At 37.7% G+C, this 20,895-nt stretch overlaps 2 long non-coding RNA genes across 2 annotated transcripts in view; one reads left to right on the forward strand and one right to left on the reverse strand.

Moving 5' to 3' along the window:
* Nucleotides 1-20,895, forward strand: part of LOC124230174 (uncharacterized) — a 98,606-nt gene that overhangs the window by 36,625 nt on the left and 41,086 nt on the right. The gene's annotated exons all lie outside the window — the stretch shown is intronic.
* Nucleotides 726-20,678, reverse strand: LOC124230175 (uncharacterized). Its single transcript, XR_006886096.1, has 3 exons — nucleotides 20,481-20,678; nucleotides 18,494-18,549; nucleotides 726-779 (listed from the first exon to the last, which is right to left on the reverse strand). It is a non-coding gene; the product is annotated as an uncharacterized LOC124230175 (long non-coding RNA).

A 20,895-nucleotide genomic window follows, 5' to 3' on the forward strand; every position in this document is an offset into this window, starting at 1 on the left:
AAGTGATATCATAGTAATGTAAAAAAAATCCTATTATTTAAAATAAAGCAAAATAAAATATCATTTTAATAGACATTAGCAGAGTGTCCACTAACTATATGAAATGCAATTGTTGTTTTGATAACTGAAGAACAAAACTTTATAATTTATTGAATCCTGAAAATTGTCCAAATAAATTTGCTAAACTATGTTCACTGAAGTGGGAGAAAACAAAAAAATTAAGCTTATTAAATATTTCAATAAATTATTTCATGACTCAGTCAATAATAGAGATACTGAATTTATAAAAATTTGAAACAATTTAGATAACAATGGGGATACATTTTAATATTGGCTTATTAATTTGTATTATTATATGGATTGTTTAAAATTTATCACAGTACTGAATTTTTAAAAGTTTAATTGGTATTATTTAAATAAAAGCATAATCTGAGAGAGTAGCACTATGAACAAGATAACGAATACTAAAGAGAGAGTCTCTATTTATTAAATTACATGTCACATAATGAATATAATTGGTAATTCAAAGAGGTTGCTGGAACTCTGAGATTATGGCTGAGACAAGTGTGTTATTTAGCTGTGTGTGACTTTGTCAAAAGATTATATCAGGGGCCAGGCCTGTGGCTGAATGGTTACAGGTCCATGCACTCTGCTTCGGCGACCAGGGTTCTTGGGTTTGGATCCTGGCTGTGGACAAACTCCGCTCATCAGCCATGCTGTGGCAGTGTCCCACATGCAAAGTGGAGAAGGAGTGGCACAGACGTTAGCTCAGGGTGAATCTTCCTCATCAAAAAATAAATAAATAAATAAAAGAGTATATCAACAATTTATAAAAATCATAAATGACTTAGAAATTATTAGAACTATTTGATCAATGATTTGTATTACAGCTTATCAATATTTAGCATTTTACAACATTGTGTATTTAGAAAACATAAGAAACTCTACTTTAAATATTGACTTATGTTTTAATTTATATTGCTACAGAGATTGTTAAATATTTTGAATATGACCCCTGAGTAAAAGGGATATTTATTTTCGCTATCTGCTGATTCTTTATCTCATTTCTTGAGAGGTTTAGAACTTCAGTAGAGAAAGAGATCACTCACATCTTTGCACATGCCAGCCATTAGGAAGCAAAAGGGAGAAGAGGGTACGTCCCAATGCCCAGCACCTCCAAGGTCTGGGCAGCTCATTTCAGGTCATCTCAGGACCTTTTAGGATGGAATAAGCTACTGCCTCGCTCATCTTTTGTCAGACACATGGGAAAGACTCAGTCGGAGGGAACTGAAGCAAGAGTTCCAAAGTGGGAGCAGAGAGAGGGGCCTGGCCTTACTCCAGGGCAGGGAGAACCTCACCACCCACTCCGTCTGTAGGAGAGAGAACTCCCACAGGGCGCTGAGAGACTCTGGGCTCAGCTCCGTGATCTAAGCGAACCTCCTTGAGGCTGGCTATATTCATTTTCTATTGCTGCTATAGCAAATTATCACAAATTTAGAGAGGCTTAAACTTTCATCCATCTATTAGCTCACAGTTCTTTTTGTAGGTCAGAAGTCAAGGTGGGCTTATCTGGGTTCTCTGCTCAGGGTCTCACAGGTCCAAACAGAGCAGTGGGCTGGGTTATATTCTTATCAGGAGGCTTTGGAGAAGAATATGCTTCCAGGCTCATTCAATTGTTGGCAGAATTTGCTCCTGGAAGTTAAAGGATTGAGGTCCCTATCTCCTTCCTCGTATTAGCCAGAGGTCTCTCTCAGCTCCTTTCACTCAGCTCAGCTCACTCTCAGCTTCTAGACACCACTCTCCGGTCCTTCTACATGGCCCCTTTCATCTTCAAAGCCAGAAACAGTACATCAAATCCTTCCTGTGCTTCAAATCTCTTTGACTTCCCCTTCCACTACCAACTGGAAAAAACTCTCAGCTTTAAAAAAGCTCATTGGTTAAATTAAGCCCACCCAGATAATCTCCCTATGACCAACTGATTAGTAACCTTAAATACAGCTACATAATCCCTTTTGCCACGTAATCAAACATAATCACGGTCATGGTATCTCATCATATTCACAGGCCTGGAAATTAGGGTGGGATATCAGGACACCATCATGGAATTCTGCCTACTACATGGGTGAATCCTTGCTTAGCAACTATGCTTTCCCTTTGAGGGCACAAAAGGGGAATGGAGCAGAAGTCTAGGGTCCAGAGTCCAGCATTTGTGGTCACCAGTAGCAGCAGTGTAAGGTATGGCCACCTGTGCCCAATTGCAGGGTTAGGGGTGCAGGAGGGTTCAGTTCTTCTTGAGATCAGTTGCACATGTGATGTGGCTTCCAAGTCTGATTCTCAGTTTTCCCAGAGATGGTGTGAAGTACTCAATATCCTTTCGTAGATTTATTTTCTGATCAAATTATCCAGTGTTTGTGTTGCTTTCAATTAAAAATCCTACACTAATCTCATTGATTGATCACATTTTTCTCTTTTCACCTTCCAAAGCTTTGTTCATGTATTTTTTTCTTACCTGGAATGCACTCTTTAACATAGCTACCTGCTGGAAATGCCACTTTCCCATGGCAATGTCTCTCATTTCCTCAAAAAGTGTGCTTCCCCTTTCCACTCTGGCCCCAGCTCTTTCTCTTCTTTCTTTTTAAAGAATGCTATTTGGCATTTATCACAATTTACCTTGATTTATAGTTGTGTGTTATATCATCCCTGGAATCCATTATATAGCTTCAGAAGTCTTCAAGGACATTGTAGTGAGTTGAATGGTGGCTCCCAAAAGATAAGTCCATGTCCTCATCTCTGGAAACTGGGGATGTGACCTTATTTGGAAGAAGAACCTTTCTAATGTAATTAAATTAAGGATCTTGAGATGAGGTCATTCCAGAATTAGGGTTCACCCTAAATCTAATAACAAGCATTATTGTTAGGGAAAAACAAAGGGAGATTTTCTATCGAGAAACACTGAGACACAGGGGAGAAAGCCATGTGAAGATGGAGCCGGAGATTGGAGTTACGGAGTCCCAAGTCAAGGAACGCCTGGAATCACTAAAAGCTGGAAGAGGCAAGGAAGGATTCTACCCTAGAGCCTTTAGAGGAAGCACAGCTTGGCCCGCACTTTGATTTCAGCCTTCTGGCCTCCCGAACTGTGAGAGAGTAACTTTCTATTGTTTAAGCAACCCAGTTTTTGGTGATTTGTTATGGCAGCCCTAGGGAGCGAAAACAGATGTCATCATTAAATCTTCAATGGCAATCTTTCTAGGCATGTGGTTTTCATTACTGCATCTGAGATACCTGGGCACTGTGATGGACAACTGTGGGTTTCCTTTCCCATCATCAAGTCTTCATTCTTCTAGTAATAGCCTCTACTTTTGTTGAAGGGACCTACTTTTCCCCTTTGCCGTACTTTTCCCACTTCGCCCGTTAGTGTCTTGGCTTCCCCTGGCCAAGTGGAGGACATAAGACTCCAACTTGCCCTATCAGATTCTCTCTTCCTGGAGTTTCAATCTTCATGAGAGCAAACAGAGACTAAATAGGAGTGTGAGTTCATTTTTTTGGAAAGAAGCACCCGAGACAAACTTCGCACTGTTACTTAGATCACCTGAGCTTCCTAATGCCTGTCCTTTGCAAAGCCTGCTTCTTCGGGTTTTTGTTAAATTCTGTGAATTACCCCAAATCTGTCTAAGACCATTTTTGTGCTTAGGTTGGCAGAGTTGTTTCCTTTCTTTGAAAGATTACTACCCGGAACAGCTACTTGTTGAAAGGACCATTCCGGAGACTCATCCTACACCGGACTCTGAATCAGAATCTTTGAGGATGAATTCCAGAAATCTGCAGCTTCATAAACTCCATAGGTGATTCTTTTTTCCTTTATTTCTTTCTCTTAAAAATGTCTAATATTTGCTGTATGTATTATCAAACAGCACTTATCTTGGGTTCAGACTAAAATATTTAGAGTGGATAAATTCTAAATTTCACTTTGGACTTACTCCCATCTTCAAATGTTGATGAGATTGTTGCTCCAACAAGTATGTGTGGGTTCTATATATTTATATGAAAGAATATAGGCCCCCAGCAATTGGTAAACCCCATTGACAAGGTGAGGATACACTTTGGCGGTTCTCAGATTCCACTTCTTTTCTTAAGTAGACTGCATGGTAGAAAATGGGGCAAGGAATACTTAGGTTTTAAATCTCAAATACCCTGATCTCTGTTCCTAACCCTAAACTGGGCCAGATATTTTCAGTGGGAGGTTTATAAAGATTATTTTGGAAGAATCTTGGGTGTGAAAAGGTAACTTTTAAAGTTTCTCTATACATAACACAATGCAATTTTGTTCACAAGGCCTGTGTCTGCTAAAGATTGACAGTAAAATTTCATCAATTCAAAAGAATACAATCACTTCCATCATGACATGTAGTCACCTGGAGGTTACTCAGTCAATCTAGACTGTTTCTCAGCCCCTTCTCATTCTTCTGTTCTCTTTAGAGGCACTATGAGTTCCTGGGAGCTTCTTTATAGGGGTAATGCCAGCACTGGCAAGTTGGTACCTCTGATCCAACTACTATCTTTTGTTCTTTCTGGGCTTGGTGAGGGGTAATTCAATGAGCAGTTGGTCTCTGCTGCATTCACAACCAGGGTCCCCAGTGCTGCAATAGTCTCTGATTAATATGAATGCAAATGCTGCATCCTTTTCCCCCACTATTAGGCTTTTTTCGTATACTGGCCTCAGCGTTTCCTCTCTTCTCCTTGGGTCTTGGGGTATCTAGGAGGCTGCCTTTAGACCCAGGCACACCCTCCTCGGTCATTCTACTTTATTGCACAGGGACCATGTTAGAAACTTGCAGTAGTACCTTGCAGAAATTTGTCATCTTTTATATTCTGGGAGACTTTGAAATTTGTTTTGGGTTTTATCACAGCTTTTACTGTGCTGTTATCCACCAATGCCCCATTCCAGAAATATGGAAGCCTTGAGCACCCTTCAGGGATCCACAGTCTAAGGTCTGGCATGTCCTTAATGATTCTCCCTTACTAACCATTAGTCTAACCTTCCTATCTCTTTGAGACAGGAGATTGCTCTTACATTGTCATCTATCCCCTTCTTCTCTGATGTATGCGTAACCACTGTTCTCCGAGAACTCTGAGGATCTCAGACTTTGGAGATCATCAAAATGTTTCATCACTCAAAAAAGCCTAGCTTCTATAACAGAAAGGCAAGACTTTTGCTTATACTGTGGACTTTTTAAAAAGCCTAATTTGATCCTTGAAGATGAGCAATGCCTTCGCTTGGTTATATTCTCAATGGTCCTGAGGGCATTCATAAGCAAAGCTCTAGTAGCTGCCTGGATGGCAGGAGGATAATCAGTGTGAGCAATCATGAGGAAAAGAAACTGAAGTTACTTTATGTCAAAATATTGACTACAATACTTTACACAAGGCATTAGTAAAAAGGAAGTACTACCAAAAGCTTCTTTTATGTATTTTTCTTTTTCTACTATCTCTAAAACTGTAGTGAGAGCCAATTCCTAGTAAAACAGCTACCTTTGTTCCAAACGGCCAAAATGCAACACGAGTTAGCTTATGTGTAATGGGGGGTGGGGAGGGGGAGATTTAATATAAAGGCATTGGGCTATCTGAAGTAATCCAGGGACAAGAATGGGGTTGCTGGGTTTACGAGGCAACTGAAACCAGGCATATATACACCATCAGGACCACTGGTGTGCCACAATCAGCCCTACCAGCTCACGAGAGTCAATTATTAAATTCAGGAACTTTGTAAGATGGTTGTAAAACATAGCCTTTATTAAAAATTGAATTAAATAAAAAATTAAGTAAATTATATTATTTAGGTCCTAAATAATCAGGTTTAACTCTTTCCTAATTTTTTCCTATTATCAGTTTTAATATTATCTATTTGATGTTTTACTGTTGTCTATGCTCTTGAACTTACATTTGTTGTATCTGCATGTTGGAAACACTATATAATGATGGCCTGCTGGGAATCTCTTTCCAACTCATGGTTGGTGACATCCCATTAGTAGTTTGAAATCAGCTATGATAAGAAAATTTACACTACTGAAACTGGCAAATGCTACAATCATTCCCTTTGTTTTAAACTAAGAAACTGGTTTTTAAACATTTTCCAGCATACCAATGTTCAAGAATCTCTCTATATTTCCTATGACTTTTCTCTCACGCTTTTATGTTCCCACTTCATTATTCCTCCTTTCTCTCTATTGGACAGCTATCTCTGTGTTTTTAGACATGTGGCAAGAAACATGGATACTAAGTGTTAAGATTTACAATTCACAATCAAGGTACTCAAAGATAGCACTATTGTGATAGTCTAGGAGATAGAAAGGTGATGGACTGAGATAAGGGGAAATTCCCAGCACAGGGATTCTGGGAGATAATCTCAAGATTATCCACTACATTACCATAGTCACACCCCTGTTTAAAGTTTCCCCTTGAGTCCCCCATACAGTCACTCAGTGTATCTCCAGTAGGTCCATCTCTTGGTGTCCTGATTGTCTTCTCTTCATTCTAGCTTCTTGCCATCATGCTCAATACAAGTTAAAGAATCCTTTTTGCTAGATTCAAATTGTAAGATTGGTTTCTTCCTCTGAAAGTGGGACTTTGACACAAGTTTAAGTGCTGAAGTAGTGTTTCGAGCTGCCCATTGAGGGCCAATAAAATGGAAAGATTCTTTTAGAAAGGAGGCTAACTCTCACTCACCCCCGGAAGTCCAGGGGATCTATTTTCCCAGACTCTCATAACTCCAGTTAATTTGTTGAGAAATGTATTCTATAAAATATGAAGGGTTCTTTTTCAAAATTATTTCAGACTAGGGACTAGGGACTCTTCTGAGCTTTCTTCTTAGCCAAAATGATAGAAAAATGCTTACTGGACTGAACAATGAAACTAAAGTCCCTCTACAAAAGTGATGTCTTATTCCGATTACATGACAAACCTGCAAATAATCTCTTTGCTTAACATGGAAAAAGCAACTGCTGCTGGGGTTCCTTGTCGGATTCTGCCACATGAGAATAAATGCCAGAGGTTCTACTCTTCTTTTTAAAGTTTTAAGAATCAGCTGACTCTCCTAGAAATTCATTTGTGACTAATGACACAAAATATATATTGTCTTCTGGTTGACTTTCATCCAAAAGCCATTTATCTGCAATAGTTTTTTTAAACATATCTGTAAATGAAATGCCTGCCAAGCAGTTCAAAAAAGTTCATGTTTGGGCCTGCTCTGTGGCCGAGTGGTTAAGTTCGTGTGCTCCACTGTGGCATCCTAGGGTTTGGATCCTGGGCGCCGACATGGCACCACTAGTCAGGCCACGTTGAGGCAGCGCCCCACATCCCACAACTGGAAGGACCTGCAGCTAAGATATACAACTGTGTACAGGGGGGGTTTGGGAAGATAAAGCAGAAAAAAAAAAGATTGGCAACAGTTGTTAGCCCAGGTGCCAATCTTTAAAAAAAAAAAAGTTCATGTTTGAATGCTAAAGATTTTATGATTTTTCTTTTAATTTCAACATTTCTATGTAAACTTGGCTTTCAAATCAGAGAAACCATGAACAACTTGAGAGTAAACCGTGTTATGACAAAATACAAACATTGTACATTTTAATTTCCAAAATTAAAACTTTTAATATTTTCATTAATATGGCTCATGTCTAACATCTAATTTACTGGCTACCAGATGTTTAGATCGCTAGTTCAGAGCTCTTTCTACTACTCCCTTCCAAATGTCTTTGCACAGATATAAATTATCTGTAAGAATGGAGTCCTAGCTTTTGAGGGAATTGTAATCAAATCCAGGATGGAGATTCTAATGTGCATCTCTGAATCATTAGCGCTTAACGCAGTTGCTAGACTTAGAGAAAATGGCCAATAAATCTTGATTGAATAAGTAAATAAATGAAGATCAGACACCCTTCTTGAGATCACTTTGGACTTCAAAGACAACGTATTTGTAATCCTTAAGAATAATAATTATATAGTTCCCACGGGAGTTCAAACGCACTTAAAAAATTTGTTAAGAAGGCAGATCTCCTGTCAAGTATTCTTACCAAAAACAAACAAAGGGGTATGAGGAGACTTTCGGAGGTGATGGATATGTTTATCACCTTGATTGCAGTGATGGGTTCGCAGGTGTATGCATATGTCCAAACTAGTCAAATTATATACATTAAATATTCGCAGGGTTTTTTGTGTATCAATTATACCTCAGTAAAGCTGTTCAACAAAAAAACAAAAACAGAAAACAGTGTGTCACATCGTAGTGTTGTTTAATGTGTGGCTCTTTAAATGCTTTCCATTAAACTGGTAGTTAGGCCTAGAGGCTTACTTAACATCATATTTTGTTTTAAAAAACTTTTTCTTTGCAATAATATTTTATGGATAGTGCAGTGTTAGAATAAGAGGCATCAGACCTGGTTGCTCCACTTTGAATGATGGGAAGCTTAATCAGTGGGTTCAAGGAATGCCAGTCTAATCTATCTATCATAAAGTTCCCCATCAACTTTTACCTAGTAGTTTTAGCAGCCACTGATGATTTTTGACCAGATCTATTATTTCCTGAAAGATTGCAAAATGTTGACTTTCTTATGTCTTCTGAATGATAGTTCTACTGTAAAGAATTTTTCCACACTATTTGTTAACTTGAAGCATTGTTTGCAGAGGAAAGGCATGATCAGTGTTTGATTTGTTTCCATATTCACCCATTGGCAGAATAATCAGGTGGTGCTCTAGCAAACTAATGAGGCTGCCATTTTGTTTTTAGTATCAAGAAGAATTCATGGACATTTACATATTTGATCTATTTTATACAGTGCAGTCATTGTTGCTTTTGGAGCTAAATTTTTCCATTTTATACTAGTGAGAACTTCTTCAAGTTGACTCCTGAGAACTTTTGACATAATCCATTCCCTGTGGTCTTGGATAGTTTCCTTGTTTTTAGTCAAACAAGATATGCCAGGATCATCTTGTGTATTTCATGCCATAGATCTGGAATCAGTTTTAAAAGGACTGCTGGATCTTTTTAGTGGGAAATGATATTTAGAGATCAAAATCTGGGTACTAAGCTTGCTCATTTATACAGGTTGTCATTGTTTCTAGGCCTTTTCAATACAGACAGGTATGAAATAAGGTGTTATGTTTTGTTATGTTTAGCAAAATAAAAATAAATAAGCTCTACTGACATTCCAATAAAAATATTACATGATTTTCACTTAATTTCATTGATTTTGTATTTCTCTTTCTTATTTGGCAAACCTTGGTTCCTAACGACAGCACAATTGTTTATTTTCTCTATCCTCCAACATATATTAATAGTTTCAAGGTAACAATACCAATATTGTTACAAAAATATCATTATATAGTGCTGTTCAATGTTTTTTATGATTTTCTTTTGTTCTTAAGATAAATCCTGCTAGGAATGTACAGTCAATTACTATGTTTTAAAGTCACTTGAAATAATTCTTCTCAATGCCCATTCATTTCATATTTGTGGATCATCAATATCTCAAATCCCCACTTTGTAAGGTGAGAATAAGAGGGTCTCTAGATTTTCTTTCAGCTCTTCAGATCTTTATCTTCACCTAACTGCTAACGGTTATACTTTTCACTTGCAGATTTTCAAGGTTATCAGGGTGTATAATTAGCTCGACAATCAATTATTGGAATTTGTTCTTTGGTTTGGTTTTGTTTTCTAGAGTTTCCATTTGCCTTTCTTTTTTTCTTGAACCATTTGATTTTATCATATCAAAATTGTTTTTAAACATATCAAACATTTCACTTTTTAGGAAGAGTTTTCATACAAAGCCCTCCTATTTTTGCTCCAATATGCATTGTTTGCTCTCCAGCCTTGCTCCATAGCTGTCATTCTTCCTTTTATCGATCTTCAGTTTTGCTTCTCTATTTCCTGCCTCTCACATTTATTCCTTTGTTTTGCTGGGCTAAAGCAAATCCCTGAAAGATGGTGCTTGGGACGCACATTAGACTCAGTTTAAGTGCTACTCCAGACCCACACTGCCACCTGCTCTTCCTGTGAGCCTCAATCATCTGCTTGGGTTCTTGCCCAGAGCAACCCTAGCAGTGGCTCAATCCGGTCCCAGCCATCGAGCCAGGTCTCTGCTGCAGTTCCCGCCACAACGAGTATGAAGAGGCCCCGGAATGGTGTCAGTTGGCAAGCAGAACCTGACCAACGGTCTGACTATATAAGGACCTGCACGGGTTCCAGAACCTGCCCAGAGAGGTGGGTAACACAATCTCGAGGGGCTGTGTGGAAGACCTGGGACAGGAAAAAGCCTACAATAATTCTCTCTTCCTCCCTGATTACGGACTGTCCTGGGACATAGTACTTCATGTGGCCTCTCTGAAGATCTCTCTGAAGTCAAGAAACCAGTTGCCTAAGTTAAAATGTGTTGGCTAGCTCAGTGATGCTCCACCTTAATTTTCTACACTTCCTTCTCTTTACTTTACTTCTCTTTCCCTCATTCTTGTTTTCATGGAATTTACTTCCTAACAAAGTGTTGGTAACTAACCTTTATTGCTATGAGTTTATCCTCATTTTTGTTTTGCATTTCTATAATTTTACTTCAGTGATGTAAAAGTACAGGACTCCAGAAGGATAGTAGGCAAACTTTTGTAACTAGTTTGCCATTCTGAATAGCATGTAAATATCACAATTTTAGAAGGTATGAGCATCACACTGGGCAAGTGTATGCATCTGGTCCAAGCAAGAGTTATTTTCATACATTAATTTATTCAACAAGTATTTGTGATAAACCTATGCTAGATGCATGGGATTCAGAAATAAAAGATATATTCTCGTCCTCAAAGAGATTATTTCCAATTGAAATGCATATATTTTCTGAACAAATACTCTGGTAATTTCTCAGTCATGGTATACCTTTCTTGCACTTTAATTTTTGTAGAAACTCTTCCCAGATCCTCTGTTCTGTCCTTATTTCTAGAAACTGCATAACCCGAAGGCTGGCCTTTGAAGTTGGCAGCAGAGTCACAATCTCCTTTTCTTTAGCTAACTGTTTTTTTTTAAAACTTCTCTCTCTGCCACGGCTGAGAAACGGCTGTTCATAACAAAGGCTGGAAACGATGCCGAAGGGAAAGTAGCATTTTTCTCTTGATCCTTTTTCTCAATTTACTAAGCTATTGCATCCATTTTCTCATGTGTCTCTCACAACTCAGGAGGTAAACAGAGCGGGTGTTGTTTCTTCATTGTATGGAAGAGGAAATTGAGGCCCAGAAAGATTAACTGTCTGGCTCAGAGGTACTAAATGCAAAATCAGGCAGGAATCCCAGTCACATCTCCTGGACCATTTTTTTCCAGTGACATTTTAATAGAGATACAAGGCCCAGGTACAAGATGGAAAGATAGTGTAATAATCTCACTGTGCTTTCTGTTCTTAGCGCTACCTGTGAACTCGGCTGTGCCCTATATTCAGAGATCAATCTCAGAATTTCCATAATTAAAGAAAGAGTGAAAGAACCAGCCTCAGGAGTAAGAATGGGGTGGATCCAGGGACCCAGTTGTTCAGTCTTCTTGTAGATCCTATTCTAACAGCTCTCTACCCCACTCTCTGAGTTCTTCCTCTTGGGTCCCACTTCCTCTGCTTCCGGCTGTCCAGTTTCCCTATTGAGTCCCTGACATGTGTTGTGGGATTGCTTTACTTCCATTCATTTGGATGCCCATCTGTTATCTCATCCCTGCCTGAAACAAAACAGATACTAAGTAAAAATGTATTAAATCAGTACATGAATGAAGAGATGTATACCCCTAATCTGAATTCTGCTTCAGTCTTATTTATAAAACTTTAGCTGTCACCTTTTTTCCTTTCCTACTATTTCTATAATTTCTTACCTCATTTCCTGACATGTTTATATTCCTAGAGGCAGAGCAGCAATTAGAGTTCTTCGGTTGTAAGCAAAAGAAATGGACTCTGCTGTGCTAAGCATAAAGATAAAAAACATAACAAAATAAATAAATATGAAAACATGGGCTAATTCAAAAATGGAAGGAAAAGTGAAAGAACCAGGCTCACTAGGAGCAAGAACGAGGTGGCTCCAGGAATCCCAGTAGCTCAATTTTACTGCCAGGCTTGTCAGTTGCCGCTGCAATGATTCAGCTCCATCAGTTTCCCCGGCCTCGAATCCCTCTGTGCTCAGGATCCAAAGTCCCAGACAGAGAGTCTGATTTGTCAAGCATTTGGCCATATACTCAAGCCCTAGCTGGGGAATAACTTGACCAACAGGCCCCTAAGACTACAGACAACTGGCAAAAATGAATTCCCCCAAAAGAATTTGGAGCGTGATGACAAAAATAATGGGAAATGGATTGTAATCATCTAATGTGCAGAGTATATTGGCAAGAGCAATGGACTGGAATTAAGAAACCTGGGTTCAAATTTCATTGTTTCTGTTACTTAGCTGGGTGACCTCAGCATGCTGTTTTATATATATCTGTAGTTCAATTTCCTCATCTACAAAATAAAAAGCTTGGGCAGATGATAACTGATGCGCCTCTTGCTTTTGTTTGCCTTAAAATCGTTTTTCTAACTTCATGGAGTTCTCCCCAGGTAAGTAAATCCATGCCAACAAGTTTCTTAGTGGCTTTATAGACCTGAATCATTTTCCTTGCTTCTGTTTGGAAGCATCGTTAATGGATCGGCAGATCCCATGTCACACCCCTTTGCAGTCTTCTGCCTTCTCGCCCTGCTCACCATTCTGTGCTGACCCCAATCCATCTCCTTAGGCCTGGCCTTCTCTTGTACAGTTCACTCTCTTCTGATATATGAGAGTCTGGCCCCCAATACTGTCCATGAAATGCTTTCCTTGTTTCTTTTTCACAAACTATACAGAAGCTATTTTCTTCTTTCTTTATTTTTTTGCCAAGAAACTTTCAGTCAAACAGACAGCAACATTTTCAATCCTGTTTTTCCCACCCAGATTAATTGAAATTTTTTTAACAGTTCTATTTTCTCTCTTCTATCCAGAACACACATTGAATTGGTCCTGAATAAAAAGTTGAGACATCTTTTTTTCCCACCTTCTTCACACTTTGTTAATGTCAATACCAACAGTCATTTATTTTTTAATTCTTTTGACACTTATGTAGGCTGTAGCTGAATTGATTCAATGTATTGCCACTGAGCAAACTAAATTCTTACTCCTTCATCTGTATATAATATTCATTTTGTATTACCCACTGGGTTAAGCTCTGATAGAAATGCAAAGATATACAAGATATAATCCCTACCCTGTCAGATCTTACATCCTAAGATTTTCAAGGGGTGATGAAACATAACAGCTTCCTACAACAGAAGACTGACTATAAGGAATGCCAGAAAACAGCAGCAACACAGTGTTACCAAGTGGAAAGAAGAGAGAAATGACTTCCATTCACGTGAGCAGGGAAGGCTTCATGGGGAAGGGAGCATTTGAACCAGGATCCAGGTGAAGTGAGGACTGGTATCCATCTTCACTCTTGCTCCCCAACAATCTACTCCCCAAATAGGAACAGTAACTAACAAGTTAATTGGTTCCTGATTCCTTTGCAGTTAACCCTCTGGCGACTTCTCACTGTGCTAGGAATAAAATCCTCACCTCCTCCTGTGGTTTGCAAGGCCCTACCCGATCTGGTCTTGTCTCCTACCGTTCTTACGCCCCCTATCATTTTCCAGCCGTGCTGGCCTTCTTACTAAGTCTTGGATATGGCAAAGGACATTTGCTGTAGGGCTCTTGTTCTTGCTGGGTTTTGCCCAGAACTCTCTGCCTCCAGATCTTTACATGACTGGTGTTTTCTTGTCATTTAGATCTCACCCCAAACATCACAGCTTCAGTGAGGTCTTCCAGGAACCCAGTCTAAATTAACACATCTCTGAGGCTCTGTTGCATTACTCAACTTTGCTTCTTTCAAACTACCTGAAATTTTCTTACTTGCTCATTTATTTACTTTTTAAATTTCTGCTTCGTCCTGACTAGAATTTTATTAATAGTTTTATTATATGGTGGGCTTCCATGTGGGAGAGTAATATTCACTAATATTTGACTTTATTACTCTCCAATTTGTCAATCATACAATTGTATTAAATAATCAGTTTAAAATAATTCTAAATATCACTTGCAAAAATTAATAAAACAAAATTTATAAATTTAGCAAAGTAAACTTCCCCAAACTTCTAAATATTGTTTACCAAAACAGACTTCTAAACATTTTATATTTTAGGTTGCTTTCAGTGTTTTAAACAACTTTAAAAGTAGACAACACACTAATTATTGCAGTGATTACAAAATTGAATGTATACATTTATTTTAAAACCAGGAATAAATGTGCCTTATGTTATTCTTATCCTTATTTTTATTATATCTTGGCTTGACTTCCTAGGTTTCCATTAAAAGCCCTCCACAGAGTTTTAATAATCTTACCAGATCTTTAATAAAATGGTATCATTTCAGACTAATCAGGTTTTAGATGTGGGTTATGAAGAGTTTAATTCTTGGTTGGGACATGGCCCTGGTTGAGCAGTCTAAGTTGATTTCTAAGCTAATAATCGACAGTAAATTCCTTTTTATAGTAAAATTTTAATCTTTACATTGTGAGACTTTTAATTTTTTCTTTATAAAAGTTTAAATGTTTTGAGACTTGGTAGTTTTCCAAGAAGCAAGGAATTCTTTTAACTTTTACCCTATCCATTGCCCTGCCGCGTTGATGTATTAGTGTGGTTTGTTTGTACTATTAAAATCTTATATATTTCTTATTAGTATTTTATTATAATTACTTGGACCATCAAGAATTGTCAGCTCCTAGGAGATGAGGGATCGTGTGTGCACAGTCAGCTCTATTCTTTTGTACATTTGGTTAATTTATCATTCTAGAACACGCTGTTGAACGCTCCTTTTACTTGATTATTGTGCGTGACCACTGAAGCTGCATAGTTGTGGACACTATTTGAATCTGATTAATTATATGTGGTGCTCAGGCCTTTCTTTTCTTGCTGCTGAATCGACGTTTGCTGGGATAACTTGGCTTTCTTATGTACTCTGTTGATCAAAGACAGTACACACCTAAACTTTGTAGACGGATATTTAATTAATAGTTTTGTATATTAACAATTCCTTATATATTTGCATCAACAAAATATTAAGTATATTCTATTATATCCACTCTTCTTGTGTATTATAATACCTTTTGTTGATCTTGTATGAACATTTTTTATTTGAGTATTATTAGGAACTTATAGACTTTTTAAATTTAACCTGTTTAGTTAATTAATATAATTGTCATAATAGTTATTATCATTATTCTTATTTTAATGCTTAAACTGTATAAATTTGGCTAAAAAGGACCCCTGTAATTTGTTGCCCTTCATTTTATCATTTTTGTTGAGATTTTTAAAAACATGCTTGTCTCTAGCAACATCCCCTTTGGAGTTCAATTTCCTTACCTATAAAATCAGTAGCAACAAATGGATGTTCGGGTCCATACTGATTTCTTTCTACCCTAAAATGTTAGCTCATCTACTTTTCAAGGAGTCCTCAGTGTGTATGTGTGCATGCACGTGTGTGTAGTAGATTAGAGATCAAAATATGAAAGTTAGAGAGTTATAATGAGATTTGAGTCACTTACAATACTTGCAAAGTTGGAATGCATGTCATGAATTTATATTGCTTTTTCCATCCATATGTTACATGGCTGCATTGATACACACATATATGAATACAACTGTATATGATAAAGTATATACATAAGAAAGAATAAAAAATATATAAAAGCATAAAACCAAGAAAGTAGATTTTCAAACATACAGAGCTGAAGGACTCTTGGAAGATGGTGGCAGAGTTTTTTAATTTCCCTAAATCTTTCCATACAAACAGGTACAGGAACTAAGATAGCAAAATCTAAAACACATGGACAACATCTACCACTAAACTAAGACTAACATAACTATAAAATTCAGGCAGGTGAAGATCAACCATCACCACCGCGAAGAACCACATGCTATTAGCAATAATGTGAGAGAAAGCAGGAGAGAGACTACGAAGGTTCTGATGGCCCCAGAGATGAAGGATACCCAAATTACCAGCAGACCTCACTGCTGGCAATGTATTCTTGATATGAACCCTAGATAGCAATCAGCTAAAACTCCCTTCCACTATCAAATCCTGCATAAAGCAAAAAGTATGGAAAGTAGAATTCCAATGGGAAAAAAGAAAGAAAAGTTTCAGAGAAATATTAGGACTAAGGAACCACAGTTAGCAGATCTCAGGAAAATATCAACTTTTGTTTTTGAACACATTTTGAAAATTACAGAAGGATATCTAGAGCCATGAAGTAAGGAAAGCTATCTAGGTCCCTTCCTTTTTAAAACAGGAAAATGTATGACATGAAAGTCACAACAGAAAAGCATCTTTATAGTAAGAAATTTTTTTATAATAAGAAAGAAAATAAAGGGTAAAATAATATCTTACAGACAATGAACACAATGCCAGGATAATCTGAACACAAAAATAGATGAAAACTGTAACCAAATTTTTCAAAGTGAGAAAGAATTATTTAAGAAAATGTTAATACTTATGAAATAACATAAATCTTAATTCTAAAAATTCAGAAGTGAGATAATTGGAGAAAGGATGATCTGGAATTTGAGCTCATGGAATGTAGAAAATTATTATTAAAACAAAAGTCATTTCAGAATTGGAGAATAAACCAAGAAGAACACCAGAGGGAATCAATAAACACATAATGAATGCCTTAAGAAAGTAAAAAGTAAAAAAGAAATAAGGTGCTAAAAAGTATTTGGGAGGCAGTGATAATTACAGATGGTAGGCAAAGAAGACTCAACACACACATAAAAGGAGATCCTGAGGATGAAAACTAAAACAATGGATGAGAACAAATACTAGAAATATAAATCAAGAGAAATTTTCTGAAACAAAAGATGGCTTGAAATTACATCTTGAAAGGGCAACTGTATTCCTGCTTATGAAACAGCTAATTCTATTCTGATTTTCTCTCTTTCTTGTAATACTTTGCCAAATTCAGTCAATAGAAACACTTGCTACTAACATTTTTCTTTCAACTCCTTCCCCTAAGGCTTCAATTCTAACAGGTACATCAACTGCCTTACAATTATTTTTCTGGTGACAATTTTACTGTGTGTTTTGCAACTGCATTATGGGTCCCCATCCTTTCAGCCTGAGATAAAAGCTTTCTCACTGACCACCACCCAAACCTTAACCCAATGCCACATATTCTTTTTTATTATAGTACTTTAATTCTGGTACTAATACCGTCATGGGCTGCATAACAATGTTTTAGTCAATGATGACTCACATACGACAGTGGTCCCAAAAGGTTAGTACCACATAGCTGAGGTATGTAGTAAGCTACACCTCTAGGTTTGTGTAAGTACACTCTGTGATGTTCGCACAATGACGAAATCATCTAACGATGCATTTCTCAGGACCTAAACTCATTGTTAAGTGACACATGACTATACTGTATTAGCCAGGACTGATAGACTAGCTTATGCTGTGGATCGACTAGCTTATGCTGTGGTTACTAACAATCCCCAAATCTCAGTGGCTTAAACGACGAGGCTTTTTTCTCTGCTATGTCTCTATTGCAGGTTGGTTGGAGGCCCAACTTCATAGTTTTCTTTCTTTTTGTTTTTTTTTTTAAAGATTGGCACCTGAACTAACATCTGCTGCCAATCTTCTTTTCTTTTCTTCTTCTTCTCCTCAAAGCCCCCCAGTACATAGTTGTATATTCGAGTGGTAGGTCCTGCTGGTTGTGCTACATGGGGTGCCATCTCAGCATGGCCTGATGAGCAGTGCCATGTCCACGCCTAGGATCTGAACTGGCAAAATCCTGGCCCACTGAAGCAGAGCACTCAAACTTAACCACTTGGCCGTGGGGCTGGCCCCCATGGTTTACTCATTGTAGGACCCAGACTGCCATCTGAATCATTGCCAGTAGCCATGGCAAAGACAACGTGAGTTAAAGAGGACCTTTAATCAACAATTAATTGTAACAACTCAGAAGTGACTCATGTCTTATTGATAACCTATTTGCAAGAACTAGTAACGTGGCCCTGTCTAAACACAAAGGGGTCAGGAAATGTATTCCTATCCTGGAGCTGGAAGGGGGATAAAGCAGAAGTATTTATCAAACAGTATTAATGACTTTCAACACTAATGGGAACAAACGCTATCTTATATTTTGCTTTTATCACCTGACAATATTTTAAAATTCTTCCTATCAGCACATGTTTACATCATTTTTCACAGCCACATAGGAGTCCATTGTACACTTATAATCACAATTTATTTAGCTTTTCTGCCACTGGTGAATATTTAGAAAGCTTTACCATAAATAGCGCTATATTGATCATCTTTGTACATAAATCTCTTTGCATAAGTGGAAGTATACCTTTATGATTTGAGAAAGAAAAAGGCAGCCCCCAACGTCACTTACGGTTAGGCTCCAGTGTTGTTTGATGGTGACATGACACTCACAGCCATATTGCTCTCCTGTTGGACATAAACAATCTGATAGAACACCAACATCACACAAGGTCACTTGGAGATCATGATAAAAAGTCAAAACGGGACTACTTCAAATTTTGTCTAAGCACAGACAAAAACAAGGTCACTGTACAAGCACCACAAAAGACCAAACATCCCCTCTTCCGCTTAATAAGACTGAATGCTCTTTCTTTACTAATTACAGCTCTAGCCTCATTCTAGTCTGCCCTTCCTCTAGATAAGATTGAGATACTCAATCATAGACTTGTCTCAACTTTTGAACAGCATCCAATACAGAACAAAGCACCACTTCCTTGGACTCATCCTCAAATTACCCAGTCAAAGCTGAAATCCCATAACAGGAGTTAGAAATGATACCTTTTTACTGAGGCACCTCACGGTTCCCTGTGGTATGCCTTCTATCTTGCTGTATTGAGTAATCAATCCAACTAGTTCAACCACCAGTGCATTCCTGGTGTTCTTTGACTGAGGGCATTGACGAATACAATTCTTGAAGTCACATTGGGCAGCCATAAGGCAGTACATTTTAATTTTGAGAGATACTGCTAGTTGTCTTTCAATAAGATTGCACCAGTTTATACTCCCATGAAGGGCGCATGAAAAAGTCTGGTTCCTCACGGCTTTGCCTTGCCACATTGTGTAACATCAGCCTTTTTGATCTTTGGTAATCTAACATGTGAAAAATAATCTCTGCTTCTTTTGATTTACATTTCTTTAATTATAAATGAAATTAAGCATCTTCTCATATATATATATATACATTTTTTTTTTTTTTGCTGGGAAAGATTTTCCCTGAGCTAACATCTGTTGCCAATCTTCCTCCTTTTTTCCCTCCCCAGAGCTCCGGTACATAGTTCTATATTCTAGTTATAAGTCTTTCTAGTTCTTCTGTGTGAGCTTCTGCCACAGCATGGCTACTGATGGATGAGTGTTGTGGTTCCACACCCAGGAGCTGAACCTGGGCCACCAAAGCAGAGCTTTGACCTTTGAACTTTAACCACTAGGCCATCAAGTCTGGCTCCGTCTTCTCATATTTTTAAGCCATTTTTTCCTATTAATAACATATGCTCAGATTCCTATTGGGTTTATCTTTCCTTTTGATTTGTAAGAGCTCTCTAAACATTAAGGATATTATTTCTTTGTGTGTTATATGAGTTGCAAATATGTTACCAGTTTGTTACTTGGCTTATTTTTAATAAAATTATATTATTGTAGACATGTAGAATTTTGCTCATTGCTGCTTTCCTTTTGGTCCACCCAGAAGAGACTTACTGAATATATTTTCTCTTTAATATGACTTAGTTGCCAGCATTTAAAAACTGAAAAGAATGTCCATAAATATGCACATCTGTCCACACTGAGCCCAGGATTCCAATTGGCTGGAACTAAATGGCAACTGTCATACTGCGATGTCACCCTGGCTCCAGTTTTCCAGTCTCCAGACTGCTCTTGCCTTCCACCGGGCACATGCCCCTTGTTTATCCGCCCAGCTCGTCCCCCTGAGCTTTTGAGTTTGTGATCCTGACCTACAGCATGATAGATAATGGGGATGAAGAAAAAGGTGGTCCAGGCTTATTTCCACATAGAATATGAAAACAAACACCTCTATAGGACATCTTTACTACTTTGACTAATCTCTATTTCTCTTTCTCCAAGTCTTCAGAGAATTGCAATTCCTACAGGGAATACTTATTAAAAAAATTAATTGAAAAATTAAGAATTACTTTTCCAAAACCTGTGAAATGGAAAGGCAGTTGAAATAAGAAGGCTTAAAGTTATTTTCTTCTGCTTAATTTGATACATTACATATGCATAAAGACCCATCTCATAATTGAATGCTACTTTAATGAATGTGTTAATGGTGGCATAAAGCTTTTTAAATTTAAAAAGATCTAAAAATATCACTCCATTCTTACCTCCAACACATTCTTCTTTATAAAATCCAGCTTGACTGAGTCTAAATGACACTCAGTGGCACATTTCAGTTCTTTGTAAAGGCTGTGCTAACACGCAAATTTAATCGCAAGATGTTATCAGCCCTTCCCAGCAAGAGAATGAAATCAGTCCTAGGCCGGTGACGTGTCTGGAAGGACTGTTTGCCCTCTCTAAGTCAAAGGTGACAGGGATCTTTTCTAAGAGAGTCTGAATTCTGTCCTGCTGAGAAACCAGGCACCCTGGCTCCTGGTGGAACACACCACAGTCCTAAGGAGCTACGTCATACAGATAAGAGGTTTCTTTTTTAAAATAAATATCTATCACACTTAAAACTTTGTTCGCACGTGATATGGACATTTGAATAACATGTATATCTAGTAAGCATTTTTAATGTAT

Source organism: Equus quagga, chromosome 19 (assembly GCF_021613505.1).
Source record: "Equus quagga isolate Etosha38 chromosome 19, UCLA_HA_Equagga_1.0, whole genome shotgun sequence".
Lineage (NCBI taxonomy): Eukaryota > Metazoa > Chordata > Mammalia > Perissodactyla > Equidae > Equus > Equus quagga.